Below are 10,669 nucleotides of genomic sequence, written 5' to 3' on the forward strand. Positions count from 1 at the left end.
TTCTCTAGAGTGTCTCCCTGCCAGTATAACATGAGACTTTTTTCCGTTTGCCTGCTCTCCAGTTGACTACAACTTAGTCGTCTTCAATTCCAACGTCAACATATTCTTCTTGAACCGACTCCCATAAGTAATCCAATTTACCAAATTTCCACGAATAACGATTACTACATTATCTCACTGATTACTGTACACTTATTAACCTTTATCCTCGAGTGGCTATCGGACCTTGATAGATTATAACTCCTATGTAAAAAACGATGAAGTAAAATTAGTGAGAAATTGTGCATAGATCGCTATAACGATAGTAAAATGAAAAATACAATTTTAAAATTAAGCCAAGAAGATTAATAAAGAAAAACATCAAAATGTAACGTTAAGCATATAAAGGAATTTCGATAAAATAATTCGTCGATAAATGTGGCGCAAAAATCGAGTTGTGTACTTTAAACTATCTCGATAACATTGAATGCTACAGGAATAGTAAGGATTACAAAGATAAAAACAACATTTCCATATTAAGATAAGACTGGAAAAGATAGAGGTAACATTTAAATTAATTACATAACCAGTATAAGGTGAAGATAAATATGAAGTAAAATAATTTTCAATAAATCCTATTTATCATAGGTTTTCTTAAAAAGTAGCATGTAAAATAGAAAAGAACTAAACGGAACATATCAATAAAAATTATACGAAACTAAGGTTTATTGAAAAATGAATAGTTGCACATATACATAGAAACTACATTCAGAAGATTTAGATAAGGATATCGAATACAAATCAATAAAAATTTAAAAAAGTAGATCAGAAAAACCATTATTAAACATGCATTAAAGTATTTAAGAAATGCCAAAAAATTATAGAATTATCATCTAAAAATAACAACTATGAATTAAGGGTAAACGAAACCATACATAAATAAATAAAAGAGATCCCTTAAAATACGGATTATATAAATGTTTATATATACTAGCAAACAGTTAATAAAACATGTTAAAAACCCCTTTGAAAAAGAGTTTAAAACATATTAATCTGAAAAGGAGACACTAGATAAGTGGATAGTCCTTAATCCGCGGAGTTTCGAAGAAATACTTTCCTTCTCATCATAGGTAGGAATTAGCAAAATGCGTGATCGGATTTTGCAGGCAAAAGTATTTGATGAAACAACAAGTAAGTCAAAGAGCTTACTTGATAACAAAAAAGTGAAGCATAGGGAATATGGTGAAGAAAAAGGTGATTACACGTGAATGGATAGTCTGATGGAAGATAAATAATCCAGTGACGGCAAAATCCAAATATATAACTTCAAGAAAGTTAATTGAATTTTCTGGCTGAGATAACTTTATAAATATTAATTCTTTAATATTTATAATATACTTTAATTGTATAATCTTGGACCATTTTGGTAAATTTAATTGTAATTTTTATTTTATGATTATATATATATGTGTGTGTGTGTGTGTGTCTGTGTGTGTCTGTGTGTGAGTGTGTGTGTGTGTAAAATGTATTCTGGTGTCTGAAGAGTAGTTATCTGGAAATATATTTATATGATAGATGTGTCCAAGTGGTAATAAAACAATTGTAACAAATAAAAGAAATATATTGTATGATGTCCTTAATTTCTATTTTATTTTCTTGATTTTTGAAAGCATATTCTACGCATGCTTGATTATTTAAACTGATAATCTTGAAGCTTAAGTTACTGAGTCAATTAATAATAACTGTCATTTATTAGAATATGAAAATTACCGGAACTTTGATGCATACGAATGTTTGGTTAAAAAAAAATGATATATATATATATATATATATATATATATATATATATATATATATAGAGAGAGAGAGAGAGAGAGAGAGATAAAGACAGATAGATATAAAGACAGAGATATGTATAGCATAGAAATATATATATATATTTATATATGTATATATATATATACATATATATATATACATATATATACGAGAAAATAGTTAATAAAACATGTTAAAAACACTTAGAAAAAGAGTTAAAAATATATTTTATGTGAAAAGGATAACCCTAGATAAGTGGATAGTCCTTAATCCGCGGAGTTTCGAAGAAATACTTTCCTTCTAATCAGAGGGTAGGAATAAGCAAAATGTAGGATCGGATTTTGCATGCAGAAGTATTTGATGAAACAACAAGTAAGTCAAAGATCTTACTTGAAAACAAAAAAAAAAGTGAAGCATAGGGAATATGGTGAAGAAAAAGGTGATTACACATGAATTGATAGTCTGGTGGAAGATAAATAATGCAGTGACGGTAAAATACAAATATATAACTTCAAGAAAGTTAATTGAATTTCCATTTACACAAGTAAAATCCAAGGAAATCCCGTAATTGGAAGATGGTCCAGAATAATCCAAAGGCAGAAATCCATGGAATAATTTACAAAAATGTGTACAAGGGAAAAAGGGGGAAAAAAGTTCCAAAAATATTAATAAAAGAAAAATAAAATATGCTTTTCACTCTACTGCCGAGACATAAATATAAATAAGAAAGATCAGGGAAAAAAGAAGAGGAGAAAAAAAATGAAATAATGATAGAATTAATTATAAAATAGAAAAACAAATGCCAAAATGACACAGACAGAAAATGTAAAAGGCGCGAAAAAAATATATAGGGCAAAATAATATAGGTCAATTGAGATGTACAGGTCATCACTTAAAAAATGTCAGCAAGAGTTGTTAGAAGACACCAAATAGAAAATAAATATATAAATTAATAAATAAATAGGAAAATAGAGAATAATAAACAAACAATAAATAAATAAATAAAAAATAAATAATAAATAAAAAAAAATAAAATATAAAATATAAAAAATAAAAAAAATAAAAATTAAGCAACGTAAGTACTCAATGGATTTCCAATTTGCGACTTCCATAGTTCCTCATATGCTCTCTGACTATGTTGCCATTGTTTCCGGTCCGGTCGTCTTGGACTTCGCCTTGCCACTGGACTCAAACCGTGCCAATATAGGAGAGTTGCGATAAGGGTAACGATTTGTCTTTCGAGACTGAACGGGGGCATCAATATATATATATATATATATATATATATATATATATATATATATATATATATATATATATATATATACGTGTGCTGGGCAGTTTAATTTTAAATACTACTCACTGCAAAATTTAGAATCCATACATAAATTCAATTCAGCTTGATAGTGAAATGTAGCCAATAATCTGATAAGATGCCATGAAATTAATTAGTTCAAGGGAACGTGCAAATTAGTTAACATTGCATATCCATGACTTAGAATATTGAATATTTCGTTATAATAAGTTTTAAACAGAAACAGTAGACTTTTAATATAAATGGCAAAAGTAGAAAAATACTCAACTTTATATATATATATATATATATATATATATATATATATATATATATATATATATATATATATATATATATAGATGCGAACTTGGGCATGGTTTTGTTCCATTATCCGTTCCCACTAAGTTTAAATTAAAAGAAAAAAATAAAATTAAAATCTGAAAAAAATAACCATAGGATTTTCGACGTATGATATTAATCATAAATAATATGTATACACCATTTGAATGTTATGTAAGAAAAACGAATTATTCTGTTGATATCATTTTGCCGTGTCATTTTGAAAGTATCCGCCATATCTATGACGAATGCAAGATGGCTGTCTTTTGTGCTGAACAACCTGATTAATTGTCTTTGTCAGAAGAACTTTTGCTTTTTGACGAAAGAAGAGGTCGGAACATTTGACTAAGTGCCTTCTTTTATGGTCTATTAAATTACCTATTTTAATATTATAGATTTTTAAGCACTATATATATATATATATATATATATATATATATATATATACGGTTTTAAAATAATATATATATATATATAGTTGTAAGACATCTATTCTAGCAAGTCTAGCGGCACTGATGACTTGTGATACAACGAAACAGGACTGTATGTCGATGACTACAAATATATTTTAAGCCCCCGTAAATAATCTCAACCGCTACTTTATTCGCTGAAAAACGGTTTGAGCACTGTAAAAGTGGTGGATGGATGTGTGTTTTAATAGACATTCGGACAGGTTAATCGCGGGCATCGCTACCGTGGTCGAGTGGGAGACCTGCCGACTGTCAACACGACGGTTCTAGGTTCAATACTTGGCTTGGGAGAAATGCTAGTCTTGCGGCACTGATGAGTTGAGATACAACGAAACAGGTCTATATGTCGATGGGTATGTGTATATATATATATATATATATATATATATATATATATAATAAAGCTCGACATCTGTATGTTGGTCTCTCTGAATACGAATTGGTTCATATAGTTTTTACTATTATACTACACCGACGACGTACAATGGAAGAAGAGTTATCAAGAAGCAATTATTGGTATAATAAAGTCATCACTCACCAACGGAGGTTTGCCCTGTGGTGAACCCTATGCACGCTCATAGTTTTAACACACAGCTACTAAATTTATCAGGATAACCCACCATAGGAAGAGAAAGGTTTTTACGGTTTACACCGCTGATCTCCACCAAAAGCTGTAGGGGCCCCAGAGTGTTTACTTATAACTCGAAGCCCTATGTACGCTCAAATCGTTTTATTTACACTGGTAAAATTACAGAATATTGCGATATCCCCCCGTGGAGTGAGAGGAGGTTTTGACGGGTAACACGCCATTTCCTTTACAAACAGAGTGGGAGCCTCAGATGTGTATTATAAATTACACCTTAAGCACGGTTTCACAGTTTGGTGTACAGCTACTAAACTCACCATGATTATCTCGCCTTGGAAAGAAAGAGGTCTTTATGGGTCACATCGCTCACTCACACCAAAACTAATAAAAAAAATATGGCAAATTAAATTGGAGAGACGATTACATTAGAAACATTACAAACGAAACATTTCATTTCTTTCTTTCTTTTTATGATGGGTAAATTTGTCCTGGTAGACCAACAAACAACCTACCTTAAAAAGGTATTTACATGAGGAGTTGGGGGTGTCTATTCAGAAAGCCTTTCGTAACATTAGGAGTTTAGGGTTTGGGACCAGCAGCATCAACAACAACAACAACAACAACAACAACAACGAATAATATTATAAGAAACCATGAAAAGTAATAAGTAATTAATTAACGCTTGTCATTTGAAGAAATATGCAAATTAATAAATATTTAATGAAGGCGCTCTAATATGCATGACTGGGTCTGTTTTAATACTTTAAAGATAGAAAATGGCGACTTTTAATATAAATGTCAAAGCTAGCAAAACTCAATTGTTAGTCCTCGCGCGAAAGAGCAGGACACAAAATGTTTTAAATAATAATAATAATAATAATAATAATAATAATAGAATAACAGTAACAAAGACTTTCGCTGGCGAGGACTACTATTGACCGTAACCATTTATACAGTCTTTTTTGCAATTTTCATGTCTATTTTTCTCGTTATGTACTGAATATTTGTTAATGAATCCTCTATGAAATGTGTTCCTTATTAAATTTTAAAGATTTTCTTTTCTGAAAGAAGTTTTAAAAAATTTAATGTAAAAAAGTTATTTTAAAGATTTGTTTAAAAAATCAGATTTTCTCATTATTAAGTATTACAAAAAGAGGGTTTCAAAAAATGAGTTGGGGTGTGAGAAGAAATAAAAACTGAAATAGAGAGAAGGAGAGTTTAAAAATATAATCTTAAAAAGATAAAAGTTAGAAAAGATTTTCATCCAAGGCATGAAAATTGTTAAACAAAATGGTTTTACTGTAGGCTTTAAAAATAAAGGTACAAGATTCAATTTGAAGTCTATTTATCTTCAATGTGCACGTTTATAAATTTTACAAAGTAAGGTATAAACATTAAATTGAAATTGAATCAAAAAATTACCTTGGATCTTTATTATATAATGTACATTTTGTTGTAATTTAAAAACATTATTATTCATCCAGCAATTAATGATATAGATATAAAATTTTCAATGATTTTTTGAAAAGTTCAACAGAATGTAGATTACATAACATAAATCCAAGGTAATATTTTGATTAAATTTAAATTAAATTTTTATACCTTACTTTGTAAAATTTATAAAAATGCACTTTGAAGATAAATAAGTTTCAAATTGAATCTTGTGACTTTATTTTTAAAGCCTATAGTTAAAACATTTTGTTTAATAATTTTCGTGCCTTGCATGAAATGCCTTTCTAACTTGTATAATTAACACAATAAGGCTCTTTTTTGAATTTTATCTTTTTACTTTTTTAAATTAAAGTTATATATATATATATACGTGTGTGTGCGTGTGTGCGTGTGTGCGTGTGTGCGGGAGAGAGAGAGAGTGTGTGTGTTCGTGCGCGTTCGTGTGTGTGTGTGTGTGCGCGTATGTGAAAATGCATAAAATATAAATAAAAAAGTATAAAAGTGTATCATTTGTCTTTAATTTCTGTTAAGACCGTGCAGGAAAATGTTATCATGAAAAAGATTAATATATATTTAAAAGGATACATATACAGGGTGGAACGATAAAGTTGACGCCCTAAATAAAACAACGTTTTATTTTAAATCTTTTTATGAAAAAAATCATGTGCTCTCTATAGTATCAGACCGGACGGAATGGTTAAATGTAGGTATATACCGTTTCATACCCTCGAAAAAGTTCCAGCAAAACCCTTACAGCCAGCCATGGTTATCTCCAGAATATGCTGGTGCCATTGCGCACAGAAATAACGTTTTCCATTGCTTCAAACGTAATAGATGTATGGAGACTAAAGCCGCTTTCAGGACTGCCAGAGAGTCGTATGCTCAGTCCGTCAAGTCCAAAGTAGCTGAGCAGCGGCTTGGTTCCCACCAGTTTTGGTCAATAGCAAACAGAATCCTGAACAGAAGCGTGTGCTCTACCCCAACTATCATCAATGGACCTGAGGCCATCTCAACAGCATCAGTCAAAGCGAAACTCTTTGCCAAGAACTTTGCAGCTAATTCTACCCTTTGCCACAAGGCTGCCAACCCCCAATATTTCCTCCTCTATCAGAAAACATGCTATGTGATATACAAATATATGTACGTGATGTTGCCAAGCTAATCAAAATCCTTGATTCCAGTAAAGCAACCGGCCCTGACGGTATTACAATTATAATATTTAAAAAAAAAAACTTCAACCAGAACTTGCGCCTATACTTACAAAACTGTTTAAACGCTGTCTTAAGGAGAATTGCTTCCCATCACCCTGGAAAATCCCATCAGTATTCCCTATATTTAAGAATTCAGGTGACCGCTTATCCCCCCCTCTCAGTACAGGCTAATAAGTCTCCTGTGCGTCATGAGTAAGTTGCTGAAATCTGTGTTAAATACAGAAGTAATCAACCATCTCAGCAAAAATAATTTTCTTAGTGACACACAATATGGTTTCCGTTCTGCTAGATCTACAGCAGATATGCTTACAGTTATATCTCATAGGATTAGCGAATCTCTTGGCGGAGGCAACTTTTCTCTGGCAATTGCTCTTGACATATTAAAGGCATTTGATAGGGTATGGCATAAAGGTTTACTTCACAAGATCTCCAGCTATGGTATAGCTGGAAATGTCTTCTCAATTATTAAATCATTTCTTTCTGATAGGTTCATAAGAGTAGTAGTTGAGGAGCAAAAATCAGAATCCCACAGTATTAAGGCTGGAATACCTCAGGGGTCCATTCTGAGCCCAATTCTTTTCCTGATCTACATTAATGATCTTCCAAATCATACCCTAACATCATTCATAGACATTTATGCTGATGACACTACCGTCTATGGTAGCACATCTAAGACCGTAAACTACTAAGTTGTCTCCGATTCTCTTTTCTCTGATCTTGAGCACGTAGTACAATGGGGAAAAGGAGTGGCTGGTTACTTTTAATGCATCTAAAACCAGGCTTCTATCTTAACATCATCAACGTTCTCGTCCCCATCTGGCATTAATTGAAATGAATGGCTCTCGTCTTGGGGAGGCCTCATGTTTTGACAAGCTTCTGGGCATGCCCTTTACTCCTGGTCTGAAATAGAAACACATAAATAAGAATTTTGGCAATGCCGCTAGAAAAATGGTGTGATCCTTCTATCGATCCAGTAGATATTTCACTACTGATGCAATTCTCTATCTATATAAGAGCCAGGTACGTCCAAGGATGGAGTACTGTTGCAACGTCTGGGGAGGAGCTGCTAGGAAAGAACTTGTCCTGCTTTGATAGAGTTCAAAAAAGACTTTGTAGCCTCGTAGGAGATGCCCTTTTCTCTTCCCTCCCAAACTTTCACAAAAAACACTCGTCTTCCTGAAAACACTATCAATAATTCTCTCACTCATTATCTGTGTCTAAACCTAAACGTAGATTCCATAAACAAATCCTCTTTCTTAGAACTGCATGCATGTCGAATTACAATATGTTTGTCTTCAAGTCCAACGTAAACAAGTCCTTGGTGAGCCGTTCCACTTAAGTTAATAACTTTACTGAATTTCCATTACTAACGATTACTATATTGTCCAATTGACTGTTGTACACTCTTAACCCTTATCTTTGAATGGTCTCTGGGCCTTGATAAATGGCTATGCCTATGTAAAAAAATAAATCAATTCCGGTAACTTTATTATATAGTAGAGCTTATATCTATACAAGGTAGCCGGCGATAAGGCTTGCCTTGGTGTTGTGGGAAGTTATCTTGGTAATGTGCTTTACGTATGACCAAGCGAAGTAGTCCAGCGTATTCATGGCAAAGAAGGAGAAGAGGCCAGTTTCTGCTGCTACACCCATGGTCAACAAGCGGTCATCTTATTTCAACAGGGGATCACCAAAATCTTATGAACATCCCGTTACACTTTGTTGCTTACTATCCAGCCGACTTCGAAAATGTGAAGTGGCATGATATGGCCCTCACTTAAAAACACACCAAAGACCATAACTGTCGCCGAAAAGATCGTTTGGATAGTCATTCCAGCGTTGAATCGTACTTATTTGCATTTTGAGGATGCTGGAAATGGTTCTGTTGCAAACCTTTTGATCAGTAGAAAGCAGGAGTTGTACAGCGGCGCATCTCCAATCTCGTTCCTTTAACATCGTGTCACTTTCAGGCATGTTAGAAGATTCCTTTCGCTCTTGGGATTTGTATACAACTGGTCAACTAGTATTTAGCCCACAACAAAAACAGAAAACCATTTTCATGAAACGAAAATAGAGTCTTGTCGTCTTTGTCGAGCGACAATTATAGCGTTCCATCCTGTATACATACATGCATTTATATATATATGCATACATAGAGAACGATATTTCGTTTATCAGTATATAAGTTACTTTCAATAATTTTACAGGCTTGTTTTTGCAGAGGTATTTCAAATTGCCGTATGTTCTTGAAAATTAATTATGTTTTCGCTATATATTTTATGAAAGGACTAATTTTTATGATTTCAAGGTCAAATTGACAGCTACAGTAGGAAGTGTGTGGTACTATATCTTAGAATGAAGAGCATGGGGACATTGATCGCTAGCGGCCGGTTGACGCATATTATAAATGTGATTATTGTTGTATTTTTATATTAATATTAGCTTTTTTTTACTCAACGGTGTTAAATTATATTTATTTGCAGGAAAACGCGTTAAAATACGTTTAAAAAGCAACTATAATTGACCTCGTGTATGCTTATTATATCGGACAAATAGATAGAGTTTTTTGAATATATATAGAGAGAGGGAGAGACAGAGAGAGGGGGAGAGTGAGTGAGCGACAGAGATAAAAGAGAGTGTGTCAGAGAGATGCATGATTCTCCATGCATAGAAGTTCATATATATATTTATACAAGTTAGAAAAGCATTTCATCCAAGGCATGAAAATTTTCAAACAAAATGTTTTAATATAGGATTTTAAAATAAAGGTACAAGATTTAATTTGAAATTTATAAGCGGTGTGGTGTGAGGAGAAATACGAGCTGAAATAGAGAGGAGTGTTTTAAAATATAATCTTAAAAAAATAAGATTCAAGTTAGAAAAGCATTTCATCCAAGGCATGAACATTGTTAAACAAAATGTTTTTTTACTATAGGCTTTAAAAATAAAGGTACAAGATTATATTTGAAATTTATTAGAATTGTGGTGTGTGGAGAAATACAAACTGAAATAGAGAGAAGAAGAGTTTAAAAATATAATCTTAAAAAGATAAGATACAAGTTAGAAAAGCATTTCATCGAAGGCATGAAAATTGCTAAACAAAATATTTTTACAATAGGCTTTAAAAATAAAGGTACAAGATTCAATTTGAAGTTTATTTATCTTAAAAGTGCACTTTTATAGTTATTCCTTAATCGGAATTCATTTTTGAGATGAGCATTATATATATTAATTCATTTTTATTTCGGTCTATTATTCTCCAAATAAAAATAAATTAATATATATAATGCTCATCTCGGGGCACGGGGCTCAGTTAATAGAAACGTTGAATCTCTACGGTTTCAGATGGACATTGTCTGCAGAGAGTGGTTTCAATCCTACGCAAAAAGCCGGTTAGAGGTTTACTTAGCCAAAACGTGGTGTTGCGACAACAACTACGGATTTCAGGGATTGCTGAGAATGAAGTTAGGAGATTCGAAGTTCCTTTCCGTCGCGGTTACTACCTGACGAAGGCCAG

This window comes from Euprymna scolopes, chromosome 27 (assembly GCF_053919585.1).
Source record: "Euprymna scolopes isolate OS-2025 chromosome 27, ASM5391958v1, whole genome shotgun sequence".
NCBI lineage: Eukaryota > Metazoa > Mollusca > Cephalopoda > Sepiida > Sepiolidae > Euprymna > Euprymna scolopes.